The following is a 25,925-nucleotide window of genomic DNA, read 5'->3' as shown; positions in this document are numbered from 1 at the left end:
CTAAGGCGTTTCACTCGGGCTTTGTCGAGATAAAGCCGCGAAGCTATAGCGACTGTCGTGTGCATTGCAGTACGTACATACCCTTGCTTTTGTTTCATTGGGGCTTGTCGGAATTCACTTATTTGTTACGTTAGAGCATATTTTCGGCCATTTGACTCGTCTGCATCCCCCGGCGTTTACTTGCGTCAGCGAGCCTCGTGCAATTAAGATAGAAACTGGCACGTCCGCGCATGGGATACAGCGATGATCTGTTTTCGCGAGGCATTGGCGTCGACACCGCAAGTGGTTGCGAGCAGAAAGCATCCGAAAGCGGACGGCAGCGTTTCCAGTCCGTTGCTAAGAAGCGTCAGATACACTTCTAGTAAATATAAATAGCTCAGAAAGTGAAGGAGAACACAGTCGCCCAGATAGCCGAATTGGTAAGGCATTCGAGATCTAATCGAAAGGCGTGGGTTCGGTCCCCACTCTGGGCGCGTGTTTTTCTTTCTTTCTTTCTTCCTTATATTAAAAAAAAAAAGATCTTAACTTCATTTACCATAGTAAAAAATAGAGCCTAACCACACCCCTATGCCTCCTTTGGCGTTGTAGACTGCCGACCTATGTTTCTGTATTTCCTCAACGAGCCCCTCATTTACTTACTATATATACATATATATATATAGCGAATCAGAACTGGGAAATGAGGGGCTCGGTGAATTAAGACAGAATAAGGGTTGGCAGTCAAGAAAACCTCGGAAAGCATAGGGGTGAATGCGGTAGGTAATAGAAACAGATGAATTTTTTGAGTAAGAAAGAAAGTGGTGAAAAAATGCCCGCCAGGTGGGATCCAAACCCACGGCCTCCAGAATACAGGTCTGGTGCGATGACCACTAAGCTACCGGCGAAGCTGTTTCCCCTGCCGGTTGCGTAAAAAAAAAAAAATACCTTAACATAAATACCCGAGAAAGTGGTGGGAAACAGCCCTGCCGGTAGTGTTGTGGTCATCGCACCAGACCGGCATTCTGGAGGTCGTGGGTTCGGATCCCACCCGGCGGGCATTTTTTCACCACTTTCTTTCTCACTCAAAAAATTTGTTTCTATTACCTACCGCATTCCCCCCACTGCTTTCCGAGGTTTTCTTAACTGCCAACCCTTATTCTGTCTATATATATATATATATATATATATATATATATATATATATATATATATATATGCATTGCATACCTTTGAATGTTTGTTTGGTAAATTCAGAGGCAAAGAAGAGCCTTTAATGGATGAAGTAAGTGTGGTTACTTTTCAGTGCAGCACATTCAGAACAATAACCAAATCACAGTCACTTTCAGTACAAACTTTGTTGTTTTCTCTCTAGGAAAACGCTACAATAAATGGCATTTTATGTAAACAAATGGCTTTTTTTTTTTTTTAGCACAACTTCTAACTTCTATACACCATGCCCCCTGCCCCCCTCCTTGCAAAGGGCTGGTATTTTTTTGGAGGGGGATAGGTGGCAACCCTATCTGGGGCTAGCATCACTCTAGACTGTGGTTGCGAAGCTTTAAAACTGCGAAATTCGAACGCATGGGATAGAGTTTGCTGAGCAGTTTAGGTAACGTAGTGGCGATGCTTTCTGTGATGGAGCCATTTAAACATGCTCAGGGGGTAAGGGCTCCATTGGCTAAAACCTATGAAAATGTCAGAAGTGGCCTTTCCTACGGGAGAGGCAGTGCCTGATTCAGGGGTAAGCGGCACGGTGGGGGGTGCCCATGCGGCAAGTCATGCTCCCTTGTTTGTAACAAGTTAGATTTTGTTTTGAATTATATTTTTTGTAACAAGTGGTGTTTCGAGAGCAGGCAGCAGCACTGCCTTCTAATCCTCAAGGGCATCAATATAAGCATGTCACGGTAATCCAGTGATTGTTTGAAGCATAGCCCTATGCAGTACTGCTAAATACTTCATGTGAATGGTTGAGAAGTAATAGGAAGGTACTCAGTAGAGGAGCAACCTAGGGCGAATGCTCGTGCGATGGTTAGGCAAGCTGCTTGTTGGGCACCTCTGTACTCGTTTAAGATTGTGAGATATGAAGCATGAGCTTCCAGGTGCTGTGAGGTTCCTTTATCTAACACCTTGCACTTTTATGACTGCCCAAAGGCAGACCCGGCCAGCTAACGTTGCTGTACCGGGTCTGTGTGGTGTGGTGCATGCCAAGATGCGTGTGGTGCCATCAGTGCACCACCAGGAGCAGTTTTCTTAGGAGCCAGTTGTAGTGCTGTGGCCTTAAGGTTTGAAGTGAGTCTGTTGGGTGCTGCTTACAACTTGATTTTCTCTTATACCCCTGTTACACGGGAACTTTCAATCGCGATTGAAGTGAATCGCGATCGAGTTTTCGAGCGCGCTCGACGCACTGCCGCTGCTACACGGCACGTTTCAATCGCGATCGAGAAGTTGCATGGGTTGCACTTGTGTGCACTAGATGGCGCTAACAATGTACTTGCGGCCGGCGTCTGGTAACTTCACGCGGTCATAGGTATACGTAACTATGTAAATATTGCCTCACGCTTATTTGGGTCAAGTTATTTGACACAATTTGTGGCGTTAGTAGAAGTTGTCACATTCTGTGCCATCACTCAGCGGGGTTGAGAGTATCGCCGCTCTCGTTCGATCGCGCTTGGAAGCCTCGATCGCGCTTGAGAAACCGGGATTGAGTTCGAGCGTAATCGAGCTCGATCGCAATTGAAACTGCCGTGTAGCAGAGGCCCGATCCGGATCGACTCAATCGCGATTGAAAGTGCCCGTGTGACAGGGGTATTAGTCTGCACCTTCGGTCCGTGCAGTAAGACATGCATAGATTGTGAAACGTGTGGCAGAGCGGTGTTCTAGCTGCCATGCAGTTTGGGCCATAGCCAAACTGAACAGGCAAGTCTTAGGGTAGGCCCCTGGCCACATAGTGTAGTCTTAAGGCTCCATCCCAGATGTGTTTAGGTTGCTAGAAAAGAGTGGATTGATTTGTGGACTCGCTGACTTGGAAATGCTTGTGCCAACACTGTAAGGTATGTGGCATGTCTCATGGGATCAAACGCTTTAGACATCGACGTCAATGATGAGCTAGTCATAGTTTCTCACCAGGCCTGGAATGTCCGACTCACTGCAACAGCCATAATCGGTTTTGCGGGCTCAGGTGTGGGTGGAAGCCAGCCGGTGATGGGTGACGTGGTCAAATGCATTCCTCATAATGTATCATTCGATTATTGACCAATTGCTCAATGAGTTTATGGAGTCAGATATGGGCTGAAGGCTAGGCAGGCTAAAGGCACATCGCATATTTCGATCGCAGCATCTTTTCGTAACCCTGTTTATTTCCTGCTTGGTGGTTTTCCTCTATTGTTTGCAACCTTGCTTAGTTTGTAGTGTAGGATGAAAAACAGAAATTAATACTGTTGCCCACGGGGCAATTGTACGACAACTTGTTACATTTAAAAGCTGTGACAGGTTATTGTCTTCTATCATACAGCCATGAACCAAGTCCAGTATTTTGCTACTAAGCTGTTGCTTCTGCGTACCTTGTTGTATTCTGTCAAAGCTCAGTCCCTAATTAAATGTTCAAAACTGTTTGTTTGAATGTGTCTTTACTTTTACGGAATGTATGTTCAACCTGGCCCTACGTGCACACACGTGTTATAAGTATGTTACATCTGTCTACATGCATGTGTGCATGTGTACGTGCGTGCATAAGTTTGTGCTGTGCATATGCACGATTTGAGTGTAATGAAAAATGTTTGCAGCCAATAAGCCTTGCCATACCTGTCAGTGCTTCCAAGTACATCACAGCTTGATCACAGGGCTTAATTTTTTCTTTTTGTGGATGACTGGCTAGTGGAGGTGATGTTTTGTAGTGCTCCTGCTCCCCCAAGAACTACCGTACCCTGTCTGGGCACAAGGCACTTATTTCGTGTTTTGGGATCGACTCAACATTTATAGATATTAAAGCATTTCACCCATATACCAGAATCTTCCTGGCTATGGAATGCACTTAATCATAAATATAGGATAACAAAGTTCTGTGTCCATAGATTCTCTGATGGTTAATTGCTACATCAATGTCTGGCCACTGCCTTGCCTCCTCGCTTGTATTTTGGAGCGTACAACCGGCCTTTTGAACATATGTATTTATATGTCCTTGTGCCATCATCATTTTCGTGACACTGTATGCATGTATGCGCATGCAGGCTCCACTCCATGTCCTGTCCTGGATTTGGGAGTGCCCACCAGCATGCCTGGCTCCATCCTGAAACAGAGCTCGGCGCTCCTGGCAGCTGCATGGTGGCTGCGTTCGCCGAGAGTTGTTTCAGGGTGGAGTCGGGAAGCTTGTGCGGCCTCGCTACCAGTGGACACCAGCCCAACGCTGGTAAGTGCAACTGCCTAATGGGGCTGTCCACAACAGTGTTTTTTAAAAACTCCAAAAGCTCACATTTCAACGTATCAGATATTGCTTAAGCAAAATTGTTGTGTGGGCTTAATGTGAAGACGTGTCTATCGATAATGCGCAAGGGGAGACGCAGGTCTTAGAATCCCGAAATTTGGCCAAAAAATCGACTTTTGAAAATCGCCATTTTCGGAAAGTAGAGCTATTTTTCTCCTACTCAGCCAAATATTCAGACCTAGGAGTACGTAGTTGAGCTGTAGTATCAATTTATAGAACCGACAATCGCTAAAATCGGCCTAGATTCGACGCGAAAATAGCACTTTTTTGTTGACTCGCCGCTCGGGTTCTACAGGCGCTATGGCGTCCATCTTGGTCTGATTTGGAAGGTCGTCTTTTCACTTTCAATTCCCCCCCAGAACAGTTTCGTTTTGTCTGTTGGTTGCCAGTAAAACCAGGTTAGAAAAGAGACAGAACGCGCTGCACAATGGGCTCTGCACGTGACCGTAGGGCGCAATCTTATTGGCTGGGCGCCGTGGGTCGTCTGCTCGGCACACTCATCACAGTGCAACGGCTCATGTACTCGTCTACGCAAGGACCGGCAAAAGCCCCGGACGGGGTAAAAATAAAGTAAATATGTCTATCGATAACCGAAAGGAAGAACGAGCAGCATTAAAAGCGCCTGGAATACGCTTTTCTGCTTGTCTGACGACGACTTATTGCGAGAACGGTGCCGAGGCGGAGGTAGCAGACCTGCCAACTCCACACTTCTCCAAGTACTACAGAAGATGCCAAGAAATACTAAAATTGCATACACAATACTAAAATGCCATTTTATTCCTCAAAAACTCGCTTGATAAAATACATAGCAAACATATCACAAAAGACGGACAAAATGTTCTAAGAATTAATTCTTGGAAGTGGAGGGCTGAACTAGCACAGAGGCCGTTGCTGCCTTGGCACATCTTGCAACAATCAAATGCTCAACTGTTTTTTCGGACATGCAGGCACGGAACTGTGTGTGCCTTTCTGACTTTGCTGAAAGCTCTTTCACACTCTGCATTGCTATGCGGGAGTGTCAAGACCCCCAACATAACTTTCGCAAGTTTAGCATACTTCAAAGTGCCATCCACTCCCCGCAGATCGGAGACCGCACACCACTGCTTGTCGATCCGCTCCTGCTTTGTTACTTCAGCGGGTAGTTCTTCCAACTGAAGACGGGCAAACTCTGCCCGATTGTCGTCCAGAGTAGGATTGATACCTTGCCCCTCTTGAACTGGTACAAGCACTGGGAAGCGGTTGACTAGATACTTGATATCAGAAACCTGGCATGTTCAATGGAAGCAAGCCTCTCCACTTCTGCACTCTTCAACAGGTCACACTTCAGTGGAAATTTCAAGATCATGTACCTCAAGATCATGTACCTCACTCTGTTGCCGGCACGAAGAATCTTCTGATTCATGTAAAAACTCCTCTTCCACTTCTTTCTTCAGGCTTTACAAGCTCTGCGTGGTCTGGCTTCCAATTACTAGGTCTTCATCATCTCTTTGGGTGGGTGAAGACTTGTACTTAACGTTGGTCAGCACAGCAAAAAAAAAAACGCACATAACGCACCACACGAAGCACACGGGGAAACAAAGAAAAGCAAGCACATTTCGAATAGTCTTCGGCTTTGGCTCTGATGGTGATGGTGGCTGTGCCCTTTGAAACGGGCTGTCGCTGCTCAAATGCGCAACCACAAGTGCAACCAAGCAAAAAAAAAAAAAGCCGATACAGTGTTGCCAGCATGACTTTGTGAAATGGCGAGATGCAGCCAGTAGATTGGATTGTATGGACCAACTTTGCCAAGTTTTCGGCGCAAAACTTAAAAAATCGTAAAAATATAGTTGTCATTACGATACCCGTAAAAATGTGCTGAAAGTCGGGCACTTTACGATAAAATCGTAAAACTTGACAGGTCTGGAGGTAGGCTTAACGCATCTGCGGGAACGTGGTTATCCCACCTAGCCAAGCGCATGCACGTCACAGAACAGTGTGGTGCATGCCATTACCAGCATGCAACTTCGTTGCAACTTATTTCGCGCAATGCAAATCGTCCTGGAGCCAGTCTGATTGCAACGAATGAAGCAGTAACATAACAATAAACATTTACAACCATGGTGCACGATCGGCACCTTAGCCTTGACCGCCAAAGAGAGACAGCGCGCTGCCAACAGCGAAAAAATTGAACCAACGTTCTGGCTTTGCTTTTTTTTTTTTTTTTTTTTCTGTTCAGTTTTTTTGCCAAGTGCCATCTGTGTACAGAGGATTTCGTAATGGCTGCGTCTGCTGCAACCCGGGGCTTCCGAGCCGATTCCCCCCGAACTGGCTGCTGCGCCCCACGAAAGTGACGTACGTCAACAAAAAAATTGCGTAATTGCATTACACTGCAATTAATTCAACAGTATTGCATATATTTTCGGCAGTGACACACTAATATTACAATATCAAGATTTATTTTTAGCCTGAGTTTATTGTCTTTTAATATGACGTCACCTAGTAACCGCGACGTCATAGACATGCTTTGTAGATGTTTGCATTATATTTTTCTCTGCGAAACTCGAGTTTGTTATTGTTTTTGACACTCGCGTAGAAGAAGTTGTGTAAACAAAACACTTCTTATAGATTTACCACGGGTTTTACGGATGACCTACGGAAGAGCGGCATGGAGAAGAGGCCGAATTCCATCGAAGAGCGAATTTTGGCCCCGTATTGGCATACGTACGGGTAGAGTTCACTCTAGTACGGGCTTAGTTTGTTCCGTTGGCCGGCCGAGGCAAGCAAGAATGTTACGAGCGTCGGCGTTGTGTGGAGTCGCTCACGAGTGGTGCGGTGCTGCGCTGTATTTTCGTTTCATATGAGGTGTTCAGCTCCAAGCCTGTGTCACCGCGCTTGTATCTTCTGCAGTAATTCACAGTCTTCAAAAGTCCGATGACTATTCGTGGCAGCAACGCGAAGTGGTGGTCAGCGCTTGCGCAGAGCGCAATGTTTTCATATCAAATACGTACGTATCAGAACCAAATGTTGCCTCAAAATGTGCAGTCAAAACGTGACCGATGTGTGTGGTGCGTCATAATTTTCCAGAGGTTTGTTTGTGTGAAGCTGTGGCGCCGCAGTCATCGATGCTATCATCACAGTCATTGTTATACACGGTGTTGTGTCGGTATCACAACGCGAGGCAAATACTTTGATACTGCTCCGTACTCGCCTTGCAAGTGTCCAGATTCGTGTCGCTGCAGGAGTGTATACGTGAATAATCTAGAGCCCCATCAGCTAGCAATGGTGCGTCGCAGTGACAGAGTTTTCGTTCGTTCGCTTCAACTTGCCGTGATCCCTGTCGTTACAAGCGTGGCCAAAAAATGCGCCGGATATCTGTCGTGAGTTACTGTGGCATTTTCCGTGTGTGTTGTGTTCGTGTGCTCCAAAATTTATGATGTCCCCAAACGTACGTGATCGTTCCCATTTATGACAGGCTAGGTGATGCGTCAGTGGCTTCAGCAATAACAGATGCTACGTGCTGTGTTGAACTGTTATATCTACATTCTAAGCATACCATCTAGGTGACTCTGCGAAGTAGTTGTTTCTATTTGATCTAACCTCAGTTGCCTTGTTCATCTTTTTTGCAGGGTGTTTTTATTTACGTGTGCACGCAGCATATTAGCACTAAATCAACCTTACACACTTACCTGTACATGCCATAACCCTCTTTGCAATCACATGTGCATGTGCTACTGTTACCCTGCAGTATTTCGTCAGCTACTGTGCATGCTAGCAAAGATTGTTTGCATGTCGTTCTGAACCATTGCTAATAGCCTGAATTTCCTTTAGTATTACTAGCATACCTTTTTCTATCTCACCTGCTGGCTTCGTGTTGCTTTTAAGGGGGGACACTGGTCTTAAAACAATTTCTTTTAATTTTCAAGTGAACTCTGTGAAACTTGTCAGTCTTGCTGCTTTTTTCCCACTGATTTCAAATATGCCAGTATTTTTTCAGTTGGTCAATTAGTTCCCAAGATAATTAGAGATAATTAGCCATTTTTGTCCCCACAATTAACAAAACAGTGTTGGTCACAAAACTGTAATCTTTATATTTTCCATTACTATGAACCCTGCTGAATGCAATCTTGGAAACAGTTTTTTGATGCATCGCTTGGAACTAATTTTACAGCTCATTAAACTTCGGTGTTTGAAATGGGCACTGAAAATGGTTCCTTGCCACTGGTGCTACCGAAGTTTAATGAGCCGTAAAATTAGTTCCAAGCGGTGCATCAAAAAACTGTTTCCAAGATTGAATTCAGCAGGGTTCATAGTAATGGAAAATATAAAGATTACAGTTTTGTGAGCAACACTGTTTTGTTAATTGTTGGGGCAAAATGGCTACTTATCTCTAATTATCTTGGTAACTAATTGACCAACTGAAAAAATACTGGCATATTTGAAATCAGTGGGAAAAAAGCAGCAAGACTGACAAGTTTCACAGAGTTTACTTGAAAATAAAAGAAGTTGTTTTAAGACCAGTGTCCCCCCTTAAAAGGAATGAATGATTTAACGCTGTGTATAAAGTTATGTCGGACAAACTTGTAAAAAACAATACACGGGATATACCTGCTAAATTTCTCAATGGCACAAAGCACGCACACTGATCGCACAGGCTAAAAGTATGTCTGACGTGCTCCACACTCTTCGTCTGCCCCTCAACGCAGTCATGCTTGATTTTTACCCAACCAGCAAAACCACTTCTGCTCACTGACGAGCCAGGGTCACTGTCACGCCCACTTCACAACATATGGTGAAAGCAGTCTGTTCTTGTTTTTACCCAACAAACCAAACCAGGGTCACTGTCACGCCCACTTCACAACATATGGTGAAAGCAGTCTGTTCTGATTTTTACCCAACAAACCAAACCACTTCCACTCACTGACTAGCCGTGTAGAGTCACTGTTAATAATTAATCGTTACTAATAATTAAAAAAATCCAGATATAACTGTAGCGATGGTGAAGGCGCTAGTGAAAGTCCGGGGGTGGGCGACTTTGACGGCGCTTGTGGGTTTCAGTGCATTTGGACTAAGAACGGCTCTCACGGGGTGGAAGCCCTAACATCCTTCTGCTCGCAAATCCATAAAATATTTCTCTGTCTCGTTGTTTAATGCAATGCATAGTTGAGGCCATTGAAAAGCACCATTAGAGAAACATGAGAAAGCGTTGCTTTTGCCTCCGTGGAATGAACCAAGGTGGACCCGCTAGGTATATCTGCATCTAAGCATACATTGGGTGCTACTGCGCAGCCGACTGGTACCCGTTAGCAAACCTGCTTCCCACACAACAACACAAACACATGCCTGTTGCATGCGGCCTGTGCGAATTTTGTCTGTCTGCGTGGAATGGAATGGCTGTGCCAGCAGGAAATAATTCATGAATAATTCACAGTCGCCAGAAAAAATTTCCATCGGCAGACTCGCATACTTGAATGGCAACTGGCAGGCTCCATGGTTCAACACAGTGGTAATTCCAGTGTGCCACCAATGCAACAAGTCTGTCCATAGTATCAGGAGATTCGAATATAGGTTAACAAGGGCGGTGTGACAACTGTCGCCGTGCTGAAAAATGCCACAACAGGGCTGTATTGTGCACAGATTTTTGTTGCCACTCCCATCCCACCGAGTTGTGCCAGCTTCCAAGTTTACCCTGTATCATTTCAAATTAACTGACTGGTGTTTGATTGATAGATGCAAGCACCAGTAAAGTGTGTCTGTCATCTTTAGCACTAAAATCATGTTCTCAAGGGAAAACTGAGTTTAAAGAGGTTGCGGACATGAAAGCTGGCAGTGCTCATGGGGGTCGTAGCAGAAAAGTTGCAGCATGGCGTCGTGCTGTTTTTGCTATGTTGATGTTATAAAGCGCATGGTATTTATATGGGTCATACGTTTCAAACAAGACACTAGCTGGAAGTCGTTACTGTCCCTTCCCTTTGTTACACTTTGTAGTCGTGCTCTTTGAAAAAATTATTAGAAACTAGCTAGTGTAATTACAATTATAGAACTAATTTTCTGTGAAGGAAATGCTGCCTTGTGCCGGCTAAAGGATATACACTGTTTTGGCTACACACATCATAAGACAAGATAGCAACGCAATACTCTACAGAGCCCGTGCACAAGCTGCTGCCTTGCATTGGTCTGACCCACAGAATTGACAGGAACAGCTCCCCAAGACTGATCCCGAGCAAAGGTTCTGGCTCGCTCTTGCCCCTCAACTTCACAGAAGTCAATGAAACCTTGTTACACAGGCTGCGGCTTAAAGTAGCATTGACCTGAAAGTATCTGCACACAATCGGACGCGAGGACAGCCCAGACTGCCTTCTGTGTAAGGCTGTACAGAGACAATTGATCATTTGCATAGTTTTTGACCAAGGTATACTAGTGGGTGAAAAGACCTTGAAGCAGCCTTACTACGCTTGAATGCTTACCCTCGGTCTGAACGAAAGATTTTTGGCACGTGGGCTGACACGAAGAAGCAAGATCGAGCTGTCAAATCGCTGCTTGTCCTGTCAGGACACTTGGGTCTATGCGGTGAAATTTCACAAACTGCGGAACTTTTTTTATGGTCGGTAAATAAGTTATTCGAATTATGCAGTGATTAGTCTGTTTCTGCGCCCCATACATGCTTTAAGTGTACAAAATTCATTGGTTGATTTCACTGTCATTTCTCATACCCTCAGTATTCAGTACCTTCCTTGCCCCAGTGGGATTTAAGTAGCAGGCCCAAGTTCAGTTTCTCAGGCTGGCCTCTTCTCCTTTCAAAAATCTTTTACTATCTCTACCTCTCTCTTGCCAGCATGCCAGGTGCTTGTAACGGTTTACTAGGATTTGCAACGGTCACCATACGATAAAAATTTCTTATGACTACTTTCATTGCTGAAGTTCACTGCACTCAGTGTACTAGGGTGTTTGGCGCACAATAGTAATTATGACTGCAGACAGCCTACAGTTCTTAAAGCCCACATCGAAATCCTGCCACGGACTCGTTCTTGCCTTCACTTCGATAAAGCTGTCACAAATGGGTTGATCAGCCGAACATGCTGGAAAGGATGTTTTTCTACACTCTGAATTAATGTTTGATCATTGTGCATACATTAAAGCATTTTTGCTGGTTGTTCCTTTTTATCTCTTGACACCCAGTGCAACCAATGGGCTAGTAAAAACTTTGGCTTGTCATATGTGTTTCCAGTTCATAATGGTGCATTCTGCTTGTTGCCAAAGCCAACTGCAGAAAAGTTCTTCAGCCATAATGCAGTGCTGGCGATGGTCTTTTGTGGGCTATTAAAGCAAAATGTACTGGTTGTTGGTCAAATAAAGTGAGCCAATTTTAAATGTTTCTTCCCAATGCCGGATGCAGGGTTCGTACAGGTCCTTGAAAACCCTTGAAATTGAAAATTAAGTTTTCAAGAGCCTTGAAAGCCTGGACTTTTTGAATTTTTTCCTTCTTGAAAACACTTGATTTCTTCAGCAAGAAAGAGGAGACACGATTACGTGACTGGGTTTTCGGGGCTCATATCAGTGTGGGCCTGCACACTCCCCATCCAAAGTATGCTTTCTACAATATACAGCCAGCTTGGTGGTGCAGTAGTGCTGCTCTGTACCGATTTTTCTATTTAAAGTTAGCTCAGGAGCACAGGTGGGCTGCTTTATACAAGGGCTCGTACGGAATGAAATACCTGCATCCGAAGAGGCAGAAATTCGCATAGGTCCCCTCCCAATTTTCAATACTGCTTTCTGCATTACCTCACCCGGTTATTCATTTTACATATCTTCTTGTTGCTATGCCCCCCTTAGCTACGCCCCACTACGTTTCAAGAACGAACGGTGCTGGCACTCCAGAGTGATAGAAATTAGCACAGATGAGCAAAACTCTGAATGTTATAACAGAGTGCATCTAGCTCCTAAGCTTTACTGGAATATTTTATTTTGACGGATGTGTTGCTGGGCTTGCTGGCAGAGCCAGTGGAGTTGTCAATCCTCCCTCCCCTCCGTTATTGAACACAGAAATTGGTGGAATGAGAATGGCAGGGGATATCAGGGTATGTCCCTTGCTAATCGATACTTTGCATTAACAGCATTTCCAGAGCTCTAAAAAATACAAGATGGTATGGCTTTTGTAAAGATCCCTCAGTGGGGGTTGTTGGAAAAATCAGAAAGGAAGAAGAGGTGGCCATTAGCAGCTGCTTCCTGATAGTGCTATCATCGTCATTGTGCAGTTTCATCCGCCATTAAAAAGAATCACTCACGCCCTGCGGTCCTCGCCTAGGTTCTTCAACAGGGGTAAACTTGTCCACTTCCAAAGCGTGGAGCTGTGCCAAAGGGATTTTTCTCGAGGCCATTTTTTGAGATATGAAGAAGCGAACATTTATCACGTGAAAATAGCAGAGAAAGCAGAGAAACGTTAGTACATGTGCTTCCCTGCACCCTTGAAAATGCCTTGGCAGGGCCTTGAAAGTCCTTAAATATCCTTGAATTCTTGCCTCTGGGTCCTGTGCGGACCTTGCGGATGTGTTTTCTTGGAGGTTGTGTGTTTGCTTAGTCCTTTTGGGAACAGTTGGGCATGTATGGCTCATGTGTTGGCCATGAGACTAATCAGTATTTGAAGGTTCATGGGGCAGGTACAACTTGTACAGCTGGTGAGCGAAGGGATATAACTATTACATTTGCGATTTTCTTGCAACATGTCACTAGCACAGGGTTCGCACAGACCCTTGAAATCCTTGAATATCCTTGAATTTGATAACATTAATTCAAGGGCCCTTGAAACTCCTTAAATATGAGTGAGCTCCTTGTAATCTTTGAAAATTTAGTGGACTTTGTTTCAGTAAAGCAAATGAACGACATATTTTCGTAAGTCGCACTGATTTCAAAAACTCGTTTACTGAGGAATGACTGCGAGAACAAGTAGCCTTGACAGAAGAGCAATAGCAGCAAGTTTCAGTTTCGAAACTGGCAGTGCCTGCGTCGTCTGGCAACAAATGCGAGTCCTCTGAGGCTCTGAGGTACCCTGTCGTTCGTGGGTTGTCATGTTTCGACCCCACAGAGATGTCCAAGACAGACACGTGCCTTGGAAAGCTAAAAATTGTGCTTAACTGCCTAATCGACAACAAGCTTGTCTCTGAGCACAAACGAGACATTGTGTGCACACAGTATATTCAGTTTTGCCTAGAAAAACGGCATGAACTACAAAAATATGAAAAAGATCATGAACGTCTTGACAGTTTTTTTTCGTGCGGCTGCTGAAGCACGACGCTTCTTTCTCGCAGTTATGGGCTGTGATGAAACTTCTCCTCCTGAGCCATGCCTCAGTGGAAAGAGGCTTCAGCATCAACAAGCAGGTTGCGGTCGAGAATTTGGCAGAGCTGTCGTATATTTCTCAACGAGTTATCTGCGAGGCTGTGAAAAACCATGGTGACCTGCTGAACGTTCCAATTTCAAAAGAGTTGAAGGCGTCAGTGCGCCAAGCCCGGCATAGGTATATATGCTGCATACCTAGACGAACAAAATAAACAAGCACTGTCACGGCAGGCAACTTCAAAGAGAAAAGAGCTCGAGCAAGAGCTCGATAAGATGCTAGGGAGGAGGTCAAAGCTTCAAAAAACTCAAGTGCCTGCTGGAATCCGCGGACCGTTTTTCGGAAGAAGCTGAAGCGAAAAACGACCTCACCTACTTAGTCAAGGCAAACAGCTTCCGTCGAACTGCTAAAGAAAAGGAGCTGGAGATAGCTTCTGTAGAAAAAGAAATCCATGCGAAAACTGCGCTGCTTTTATAAGTCTTCTAAGCAAATAAAATTCTGCTAACACTCCTTGAATTTCGCCCATTTTCATCCTTGAAATCCTTGAAAAGTCCTTGAATTTTCAGTCAAATATTCTGTACGAACCCTGCTAGCATACAACAATTAGGATTTATAATTTAGCTGCAGTTCTTTTTTACGACAATGCTGCTATTGTGCCCATTATAAAATGAATAATAATGACGACCAGCCGCCATACGTTGCTAACCGTAATGTGTGCGGCGTCATAAGAAAATATCATGTCATAGTTACTCCCGCCGCTTACCGTGCTCGTGTGCACGCGTTTTGCGATGAGCGTGCGGCATCAACCTGGCTTGACCGTGGTGCTCGGAAAAATACCAGGGATTGGATTGAATAAACTTTTATTAAGCCTGCAGAACTAACGCTGACGTCGAGACGCTAGCGCTCGTCGATCGGGCCTACATCATCCTCGAGGGGACGGCTGGGCCGTCCCTTTACGGTCCCCCATCGGGGTCCTCTGGGGCCTGCCTCGCCATTGCCTCTCGGACCTGCTGGACGGCCCAGAGTTGGTCTTCTTGGTTGTATGATGCCAGCGCCGCTTCTAGCCGCGGCGGTAGGAGTCCTGAGTTAGCTTCGTCCGGGTGTCTTGCAGTCCCACAGCATGTGCGTTAGCGTGGCCGTCTCCCTTCGGCAGACCTTGCACTTGCTGTCTGGGTAGGCATCGGGATACATCCTGTGCGGCGTCGGAACGGTCCTCGTTTGCAGTTGTCGGAATGTAACTGCCTGGGCTCTGTCCAGCTTTTCGCTGGGTGGAGGGAGATTCCTTCGAGCCAGGCGGTACGCCTTCGTGATCTCGTTGTATCCGACTAGTCTGTCTTTGGCGCTATACCAGAGTCGCGAGGCCTCGTCGTCGCCGTCGGCGCGGAGGGATAGCGCGCGCGCCGCGGCGTGGGCCGACTCGTTCCGGTTGATCTTGCTCTCCGACACTTTATTGCCTCGTGCGCAACGACGGACACATCGAGTCGACGCTCCAGAAATACCAGGGAAACAGTCACGTACGTCTGCGCCACAAGGATGAGCACAAGACCTCGCAGACGCCCAGCTCGCGAAGCCGGTTCTACCGCGTGCCGACGCATTTCACTTTAGGAGGAATGGGAAAGCCTAGCTGCAGACAAAGCAATCCGGGTCAGCCAGTCATGCATGCGGAAGATGGATATGACGATGACTACTACTGCCACAGTGAGAAGCGACGACGGAACACGTAAATAAACAAATTTCGCAATACGTGGTGGTGTGTCATTCAGGGCTTCAGGAGGATCTAAAAAGAAATCCTCCAGCTCGCCTTGCGTCACTTAGTGTAAGTTTCGCCAGTTTTAAAGACGAAGGTGTAACATCAAACGCGAAAACTGACCGTACATATACGTGGCGTCGGCGGGGCCACCGCTATATGGACTGGTGTACTTATTTATTTATTTATTTATCTAATACCCACAGCGCCAGGGGCATTACAAATCCTATCGCTACGGCGCTAAACCGGCACCTTGCAGAATGGAACCTTGCTGCCACGTGCTGCCAGCTGCAGGTGCACGTGGCAGCACGTATACGCGTAAACGGATGCGCACACACGTACAGCTCTGACTGCGGGGTAACTTCAGCGTGATAAGCATCCAGTCTGCTTGTCAGAAAACGAAGGCCTGTATGCTTCTTTCTTTTTGGACAACAAACGTCACATGGTTGGCCGGTTCTTCATCACTTGCAGTGGTAGGCTGTTGGACAGCTGCTGCGACCAGAAGCAACATGCGCACTACTTATATGACGTTTGTATATAAATTATGTGCAACAACGCTTTTATCAATTTGGTGTTGACAGGAGCTGTGGGCACAGTTTATGTGGGAGACTATTGTTGGCGCTACATTTGCTGCCCTTACCAGCGCGTGGTACAGCGCTGGTTACCAGCACAATTTTTACTACGGTGTGTGAAATTGGTGAAATGAAGTACGGTGTATCTCCTGGATTGGTCGGTGCTTCCTGCTTCGGCGTGATTCTTTCCAGGCCATCACTACCAAGGGTGGCAAAAAGTTGTGCTTGTGCCAGAAGCCAAATTTTTTGACACTTTGTGATCAGTACTTGTAGCACTGCAGTGTACCTTGTAACTTTGGAAGCTCGGAAAAGTTGGTACAACATGACCAAATATACAGAGTTGTAGGCACGACGAAAAGAGGCATATTAACACGCGTTTACTCCAAACATCTTTTTGTCACATCCAATATAATTCAGGCCTCTTTTGTCCCAGCTGTGCTGATTTCACTTCCCAAAATAAGGCACCTGCTGGTCTTTTTATGCACCATTTCAGGCTGCTGCGCAAAAACGCTGGTGTTCAGCGGCGCGTACTCTGCACCAGAGTGGAAGATCAAGTGCACTGCATGGGCACCAGTAATCTAGACCCAAGAGAACTCTTGTCAAATGGGGGCCTTCAAAGGTATTCCTTCGGCCTAATCTTCTCCCCACAACTGCATGGGCACCAGTAATCTAGACCCAAGAGAACTCTTGTCAAATGGGGGCCTTCAAAGGTATTCCTTCGGCCTAATCTTCTCCCCACAAAAGCCACAGATTCTATGATCTAAATGGGAGCGCAAAAGCAGCCTTCGTGCAACACGTTTAGACCTTTGCCGGCAGAGTCTTCAGCCAGTGCCCACGTTTGAGGACACAGACCCATTCTTCCCTGTTGAGCCACAGCAGATCAAACCTGACGGCGTGAGATGGGGCGCGCACACACCTTCCAAAATAAAAAGAAAGAAATAAGCGCGGTTACAAAAGCCGGCGAATTTAAACGTGCAACACAATCCTCCGAATCCTCCACTCGGAGTGGTTTTGCCTTGCCCGCAGGTGTGCCGTAGATAATGCAACACTGAACGACAGCCGATGTACCAAGGAGGAGAGTTATCAGCCTGCGCTTACGGCGCGTACAAAAAGCGCGTGCTTTTCATCGTAAACAATGAAAAGCACAGCCAACCTAAACATGAGTGCCGGCACGGCCGCTTTGCACGGCCGGCATGGTACTTCGTACTAGTTTCGGCGTTTCGGCGATCAACAACGACGACCAAATCCAAGAAATAATAACAAAAAACACGTGACGTCACTTCCGTGGGGCGCTCCAGCCAGCCGCGATCGGGCGAGGCTGGAGCACCCCGGGGGAAAGGATCCCCGGGGTGCAGCAGCCTTTGCCATGATTTATATAACTCTGTGCATGGAGGAAAGAATACTCAGGAGAGGCCCCTAGCATCCCAATGCATTGCGAAAAGTGTGGAGGAAGTTACGTCATTTTTCTTGAGCCCATGGACAATGTTGCGTACTTGTTTACAACTGCGGCGGCCAGATTTGGGCAAATAGAACGGACAAATTTTTAAGGCACTGAGTATGTCGCTGCCTCGCTACACTTGCTAACCAGCGCAGTCGCTACGACAAATGTTTTTAGATTACGCCAGTTTGAAAAATCCGCCGTCGGAGGCGGCCTTAACTCGTACCCGGCCGCAGCGGCGCTTACGTCGCGCCGAGATTGGCGGAGCGAGCCGCGGCCGCCGCCGGCGACCTACCGGGAAAATTCCGTTCGCTCAGCGTTTGTGAGAGCCACAGTTCGTTCTTTGCTCACTTTGTGTTTCTTCGTTATGAAGTGAAGTGAAATTTATCGCTGCTTTCCCCCGAGGTGCTCCAGCCTAGAGTTCCTGTATATGCTCCCTATGGGAGCAGAGTTGCGCATAGGACCGCCATCTTGACCGCCGAGCATCCAAAGCAGCGTGGGAAAGCCAACCGCCGGGCTTGAAGGAGTCGTGCGCACCGCGCGAGGGGAGCGTGAGCGCGCCCCGACGTCGCTGCTTTTTTTTTTCTGTAACGCGCGCTTTGCTTTATTATTAGGGGTGTTTTCCTATAACGCATATCCGAATATCGGGAAGATATGGCTGTGCAAAATGTTCCGAAATATCCCTCCAGGTCTTAACAAACATACATGTGTTACTATAAATTTAACGAAGACGTGACTCGTTTTGCTCAATAAACCTCCATACTGGTTAGATGCCTGGTATAGAATTAGCACGCGCGTATATACACACTGGGTTATTTGGAACTCAACGTACAGTTTTTGCAGTCTATAGTGCAAGTCGGCAAACTTTCATGCCTTGACAACGTAAAGTGATGTGATTGATTGATTGATTGATTGATTGATTGATTGTGGAGTTTAACGCGCCGACGCAACGCAGGCGATGAGGCGTGCCGTAGTGGAGGGCTCCGGATTAATTTTGACCACCTGGGGATCTTTAACGTGCGCCGAAATCTCGTGCACACGGGCGTTTTTGCTCTTCGCCTCCATCAGAAAAGCGGCCGCCGCGGCCGGGAATCGAACCCGCGACCTCGTGCTCAGCAGCGCAACGCCTTACCCACTGAGCCACCGCGGCGGGTACGTAAAGTGATGTGACCAGGCATCTAGCCAGTATGGAGGTTTATTGAGCAAAACGAGTCACGTCTTCGTTAAATTTGTAGTAACACATATATGTTTGTTAAGACCTGGAGGGATATTTCGGAACATTTTGCACAGCCATATATTTCCGATATTCGGATATGCGCTATAGGAAAACTGCACTAAAGAGGAGGAGGAGGAGGAGTAAGGGGAGGAGGGGAAAACTTTAACAATTAAATCGATCTGGTTAGCCTGGGGAGGGGTGAAGCATGCAGTGTATAAGGGTATTCAAAAATTGCAGGTCTCTCTCTTGCCACACGGCAAGTTTCAACCCATCCAAGCGCGAAGAACAAATCCTATTCTACTCGGGATGGCGTTCTATGATTTGAAGAAAATTACTTTTACTCTCTTGTCCTGGACTGAGGACCCGGCCCACTAACCAGATCGATTTAATTGTTAAACAAAGTTTTCCCCTCCTCCTCCTCTTGAGTGCAGTTTTCCTATAACGCATATCCGAATATCGGGAAGATATGGCTGTGCAAAATGTTCCGAAATATCCCTCCACGTCTTAACAAACATCAATGTGTTTCTATGAATTTAACGAAGACGTGACTCGTTTTGCTCAATAAACCTCCATACTGGTTAGATGCCTGGTATAGAATCAGCACGCGCGTATATACACACTGGGTTATTTGGAACTCAACCTACAGTTTTTGCAGTCTATAGTGCATGTCGGCAAACTTTCATGCCTTGACAACGTAAAGTGATGTGACAAAACGCGTTCGAGCGTTCGGCAAGGTTGCAAAAACTGTTTTACCTGACATATGATTACCGGGAATCGTGATGCCTTCTGACAAAGCCGACAGCCCTGAAGGCCTAGAATTTGTTTTGGTCTTCCATTTTCGCTGTTGTCGGTTATTAGCAGCTGACTGTTCCTTTTGTTCGAATGCTTACATTAGAAGCTGACGCTCTTCGCGCTGACTCGCATGACCGCGTACTGAAGTTGTGCAAAAAAGATACTCTTCATGTACTAGCGTGTTGCGGCTTGTCGCTCTCGCGCTACGAACTACGAATGCGACATGGCAGCGGCGCAAAATGTACGAAAGACGCCGACAGCAGAGGGCAGCAGCGGCGTTGCAGCCGCATCGCCGGCTTCTCTGCGGTGCGTGGATGCTTTTTGGGCACGTGACGGTGATCAGCGAATAGGGTCGTGAGCGGCGAATGGAAATCAAAGGCGCAACTCTTGCTCCCGTAGGGAGCATATACAGGAACTCTATGCGCACGTAAAGCCCTTTGCGCACGAACATCGCCAGACATCGGCACGGACATTACGAGCTCCTCAAGGGCTTTGCCCTTAAAAAGAATGAAACTGAAAAAATGGAAGCACTGGGTCTCAAAACCCGTGACATGCTGATGTCCAGAAAGGGAGAGAAAGGTGAAAACGAAGCAACCTGCCGTATTGTAACAACTTTATTCTAAGCCAGGCGTTGAAAACAGTAGTACAAGGCTTGGTAGCCTTTCAACAATTAACCTGCATGCCGATAAATAATTGGCAATTCAGAAATTGGAGAACGCTTTTGCTATATTCTCAGCCGTATTTTTACGTGTAACTCACAAGCGCCTTACGTACAACAGGCGCGGCAAAATTATGCAAAATTATATGATGTGACGACACAAAAGCGGAGTATATTAAAAAGAAGGATATCAGGGCATTCTTGCTTGGTTATGCATCTGGTCCTCCCTCTGATCTCCCTCTGATCCCCAGCATATCACGGTTCCGTATTGTGCTGCGGATCAGCGGCAGAAAGAGAAAAGGCAGATTCGTTATAGCAGTTCTACTTGCGTAGTGGACCGGACAAAAATGTGTAAACCCACATTATGTGCATCACAAAAATGTGACAAGCACTCTTGAAATAAAAGTCAGCTACTATAACCACTACACATTTTAGCAAATAATAAGGAACCGCTGTAGGAACAATGAGGACGATAATGATCAGACTTTTATGGCGAAATTCCATCAAGGGAAAATGGCACCAAAAGTAGTTATTTTGTGAGAATGGTTTAAGTTACAGTATCTACAAAAACATTTCAGTAAAAAGAACGCCAAGTCAAACAAACGACCGCCGAGATGACGGGTTTAAAGGGCCAAGTTGTCAGAATATATAAAAAGTGACGTGTACACAATTTGGCGTCGGGGAGGAACTAAAAAACCCATTTAATGGAGAACGTGGAATAGTCTTCCAAAAAGTGCGATGGGTGTTGTGGAATATGTTGTGTCTATAGTAGTGGGGGTGTTTGCGTAGGGTTGTGTTAAGTGCCTTGCACTGAATGAGTATGTGAAATTACGGATAGACGTTTTGCACCCCTGCTGCACACGGGTATGCGGGATCGAGTAAGCAGGTTGGAGTGTGTGACATGTGTGTGGCCTATCCGTAATCTTGCTAATACAACACTTAGCTTCGCTAGCTGGATAATCGCCAGTGTTGTACATGTTACCCAAAAATAGGAACGACAGCTCGTTCCTCGTTCTTTCCCAATTTTGAAACGAGGTCCCGTTACAAGTTCCTTTATTGCGAAAGGAACGAGTTCCAGTTACACTTTGAAAATTGGAATGCGGCGTTACATTAACGTTACAATTAGGTTTTTAAATTAAGATATAGTGTTGGATAATCCTGGGGCGAAATTAAGTGAGAAATTTAAAACTTACTTCGAACTACGTATATTATATTGTCACGTTGCCTCGCTCTCGTTGGAAAGTGCTCCTTCTAGCCCGACAAGGGTATGCAGCGTGTGGTGGGCTGTGCTGAAAAGTGGGAAACCCTAAAAGAACATAGACATCCCCGATAGTCGCCCAAGCTTGAAGTAAAATATGCAGTATAACAAACAATTGCATTCGGTTAAAGCTCAGCGAAATGAAAGGGTTTCGTTTTGGTTGATGGACTGTTTAGCGTGTTTATTTGGTCATTGCGTTTTAATTTTGGTATAAGGGTTCTCGCTTTCGTTTTGCGGTCATTGCGTTTCTATTGTGGCCATGTACGCCTTTGCATGCACCAATGCGCACGTATTAACAGCGTGCACCAATGTGTGCACCAACGTGCTCATTAGCTTTAACAGAAAAGCTGTTTAAAAAAACGTATTTTTTGTGTCCGAATCAAAATACCAATAAATTGCCGAGCGCACGCACACGCAAGCGCGGGACTCGCGGCGAATGCCCCACAGTTTAAAAAACCATGAAAATGCTTAGCGCTCGTGTGTGCGTTCCTCCCGGAGACCGCCCAGCGTCCCCGGCGCACTTTAGTGAAGTCATGGATATACCCACTTACGAAGATAGGCTAGGATTAGCCCAAAACGAATATCCAGCGTTCGCCGTAATCGTGCCTAAAGTTGCTCGCAACGAGAAAGCCACGTCATAGCGTACGCCTCTCCCAGGTGATGTCCAGTGATTATTACTTCGAAAAAATGGAGGAAGCTCACACATATAGCAACAATGATGGATTAAAGGTAGCCGCAGCAGCGAAGAAGAAAAAAATTGCGGCAATCGTGGCTGAAAGCATCGTGATTGGCGTAAAGGTTGCATACAGCTTCGCTACTTCGAAGTCTTGCGCGTTAGTGTCAACTTCATTTTTTTACCATCTCAAATGAATTCGAATAATGGGGTTTAACGCGTGTAACCACTGCTGGGATATAGGGCACGCCGTAGTGGAAGACACCAGATTAAGGTTGATCATCTTAGGATGTTTCCATTGGGTCGAAATCTAGGCACACGGGCATTTTTACTTTTCGCTTCCATCTCAAAAGCGCCAGCAGCGGCCGCAATCGAGCCCGCGTCATCGGGCTCAGCAGCCCAACGCCTCAAACAGGGAGCCACTGCGGTTTACCACCGCGTGCTACTGTACGAAGATCTTTACCATACACATTAGTTATTAACTAAAACGTTTCACTGAACATTTGCGCTCATTTTCAGAAGATTCTTCAGTAAACATACACGGGTTCATTACATGGAATGAGGGTTGAGGACTTGACTAAAGCTGAATGACATTTTTATTATGAGAATCTCATCGCTCGTAAACTAGCCGAAGGCTGCGCTATGAAATTCGGTACATAAACTGAAATAACTCGTCAGTTTATAATCCACCGATATGCTGAAGGTTTCTTAGAGATTGCTTTCCTTTAACGGTATTTGCATTGCTCTTAGTTCCGGGTATATCTTGCTTTTGGTTACAATTCAGACCATGTTTCAAAGAGCACTTTTTTTACCGTTTGATTCGGAGTTATGACTTTCCTTTGGAACTTCGTCTTGGACGCTTCTCTTACGACGGGGGATTTTTTCGGAATTAGCCTTACTTGGGATTGCTGTTGAAAAAGACAAAGCCTTGAGCCAGTTGCTTATATTTCCGCAGAGTAATACAACCAGAAAATTTTCCGGGTGTGCCGCTTGGGGCTGTTCATATTGTCCAGTTTGCGTCTATATTCCATCCTCCAAAATCATGTTACTTTCCAGGTTGAGACTGTGTACATTGTGGTTTGCTTCGATATTCGATCCCCCCAAAAGCTGATTGATTGATTGTCGGGTTTAACGCGCCGACGCAACGCAGGCGATGAGGCGCGCCGTAGTGGAGGGCTCCGGATTAATTTTGACCACCTGGGGATCTTTAACGTGCGCCGAAATCTCGTGCACACGGGCGTTTTTGCTTTTCGCCTCCATCAGAAAAGCGGCCGGGAATCGAACCCGTGACCTCGTGCTCAGCAGCGCCCCCCAAAAGCGCGTCATGTTGTTATATGAGACTGTGCTCATTGCCCAGTTCGCGTCGCGTTATGATTACACGCAAAGTGCTTCGTCGTTGTCCTGCGCGCGCGTGCTACACCGGCAAGGTTTTGCGCAATATAGGGGAAGTTCTGTGTATGACGGTGAAGCTACCTTGTTCCTAGCGTCCACAGGTATACGCCTCGAGATTCGCGATCGCTGCGCCGCCTGCCGCCGCTTCTCCGCGGCGTTTGCAGGATTAGGGCTGCGTGGCTGATAGGTGGTCATGCAGTGTTTTGGTTCTGTTTCGCTTATCTTTGCCTTTCCGCACACTAAATAACTTGCTATGGTGACGTCTGTAAGCTAACTGCACGTTTAGGGCACTTAAAAAAAAAACAGCTGCGTCTTGGTAGAGCTGCGCTCTTCTTGGCCGCTCTTGCGGCCGTCGGCGACGGCAGCAGCATATCACCGCTGTCACCTTCGAACACGTCAGCACAAGTGAATTCTATTTATTGTCGCCTCGTTTAGACCTGATATTTATTGTCTATTTATTGTCGCCTCGTTTAGACCTGTAAGAGGTTGGTTTGTTTGCAGCGCAGACAACAAATGCGGCTTTGCTTCGAATATGTACGTCGTAGAAAAATATGTTTCGGGGATGTGATAAAACAAAAACTTGTGCCTTTTATGGGAATATAAGCCACGCGAAAATGTTAAGTACACTCAAAGGCTGTGCATTGTCAGATATGTGCCCACTCATGCCTTATAGTAAGAACCAAGGTATATGTTAATGAAACCACACGAAAATGAATGGTCTGCAAGTCAGGAATAAATAGAATAGTCGTACGGGAATGAAAAAAAAAACCGAGTGCAGCTTCCGAAATGCTCAAGACGTTTGCTTGAGCAAGGTAGTATTCACCAGACCAACTAGATAAGAAATGCACAGATATTTCGCTAGACAAGGGGGGGGGGGGGGGAGGAGCAGGAATGCGGAGCAAAATCAACAAATGCGGAGCAAAATCAACGAATGAACGTTTTAGTAATCACACAAGCTGCGTGTTCACCTTTCGTTTGTTTTTCGCCTTCAACGAACGGCTGATCCCTCGGCGGACGCATTTTTTGAAGAATACAGGGTAGGCAGTTCACAAGCGATACGAGGTGTCGTTGGAAGAGTTGATTGATTGGTTGCAGGGTTTAACGCGCCGACGCAACGGAGACGATGAGGCACGCCGTAGTGGAGGGCTCCGGATTAATTTTGACCACCTGGAGATCCTTAACAAGCGCAGAAATCTCGTACACACGGGCTCGTTGGAAGAGTGTCGTATCTGATAAGGGTCTCTGATTTCGGTTTATGCTAGATTCTGCAGTCTCCCTGTGTCATATGGCGATGTTTCGAATAAGAGTTTGGTCACGGACGCGGATTACTCTATAAGCCCATGCGCTTCTCGTGGAAGATAAATGTAACAGATGAACCTTTGCGAGCGCTCACCTCGGGACAAGACGACCCAGCATTAAATTTGTCGTCGTGTGCGGTCGAGCTCCGGAGTGTAAGTTTGCATTATCCGTCGTACTTCTTTGGTACAATGTTTGTGAAATTTATGCCGCATTGGCTTGTTCATGGTACTGATCAATATCTGATATGTGATATTGGCAGGCGTAACTTGCGTGCTGTCAGGTATGAGTGCTCCGCTGGATTTTGTAAGTGCACAAAGTCGATTTACATCATAGTGTTGTATGGCCGCAACATGACCATCGGAGGAAACACTGCTTACGGAGACACTGCCACTAAATTTCAGGGCAGCGGAATTGCAATCAGCTGCATGCGAATGCTGGCTTCGGGACGCCGGTCTGTGACACACGCCCGGCGCTCATATAGATCTCACTAAGATCGTGTCATACACGTTTATACTCTCGTGAACACACCACGCTTGCAAACAGAGTGCCTGCTCCATGTTATTCGGTATTTCGAACGCGGACAAACGGTAAATCGCTGTCTTGAACGAGCCCCAAAAGCAACGGCGACAGGGGGGAGCGGGCCAGGGACTCCCGCGCCTGCTTTTGAAACGGGCCGCTAGGGGGATTTCAGTGGCGCCCCTACAGGCCGCGCTCGAGGCGTATAGCGAAGTCGGAGCCAAGCGGGCGCTCAGCGGGCCGAAGACTGACTCACGGCCGTTGTCAAAGCAGAAGGATCTGGTTCCAGCCGTGCCACGCTCGGGCTTGTTTCTGCATCTGAAGGCGTCTGTTTGATCCCTCCTTTACCGCCCTCTTTCTTGCGGAGCGTGCGTCGGCTTTTATATCGGGACCTGGGGAGGGTGTTGCAATGGACGACGGCCATCGGACTCCTGTTTCCTGCCCTCTCTTCGGCAAAGCTTGCGTCGGCTCTTATAATGGGAACTGTGGAGGCTGCTGTGTGTGTTTGTACTTTCAAAGCAATACTTCACTATTCTCCTGGAGCGGTTTCGCCGTCATCCGCAATTTGATCTTCATATGACTACATCCGATCCAC

At 46.4% G+C, this 25,925-nt stretch overlaps 1 protein-coding gene across 1 annotated transcript in view; it reads left to right on the top strand.

Annotated features, from left to right (window-relative positions):
* LOC144143490 (uncharacterized) overlaps positions 1–25,925 on the top strand; it is a 90,098-nt gene that overhangs the window by 390 nt on the left and 63,783 nt on the right. The window contains exon 2 of the mRNA XM_077675245.1: positions 4,206–4,384. The gene's annotated coding sequence lies outside the window, so the exon portion shown is untranslated. The remainder of the gene's footprint in view (positions 1–4,205; positions 4,385–25,925) is intronic.

This window comes from Haemaphysalis longicornis, unplaced genomic scaffold (genome assembly GCF_048455015.1).
Source record: "Haemaphysalis longicornis isolate Haplotype H1 unplaced genomic scaffold, Haemaphysalis longicornis Haplotype H1 scaffold_1, whole genome shotgun sequence".
Taxonomy (NCBI): domain Eukaryota; kingdom Metazoa; phylum Arthropoda; class Arachnida; order Ixodida; family Ixodidae; genus Haemaphysalis; species Haemaphysalis longicornis.
This window is presented reverse-complemented; position numbering and strand designations above follow the sequence as displayed.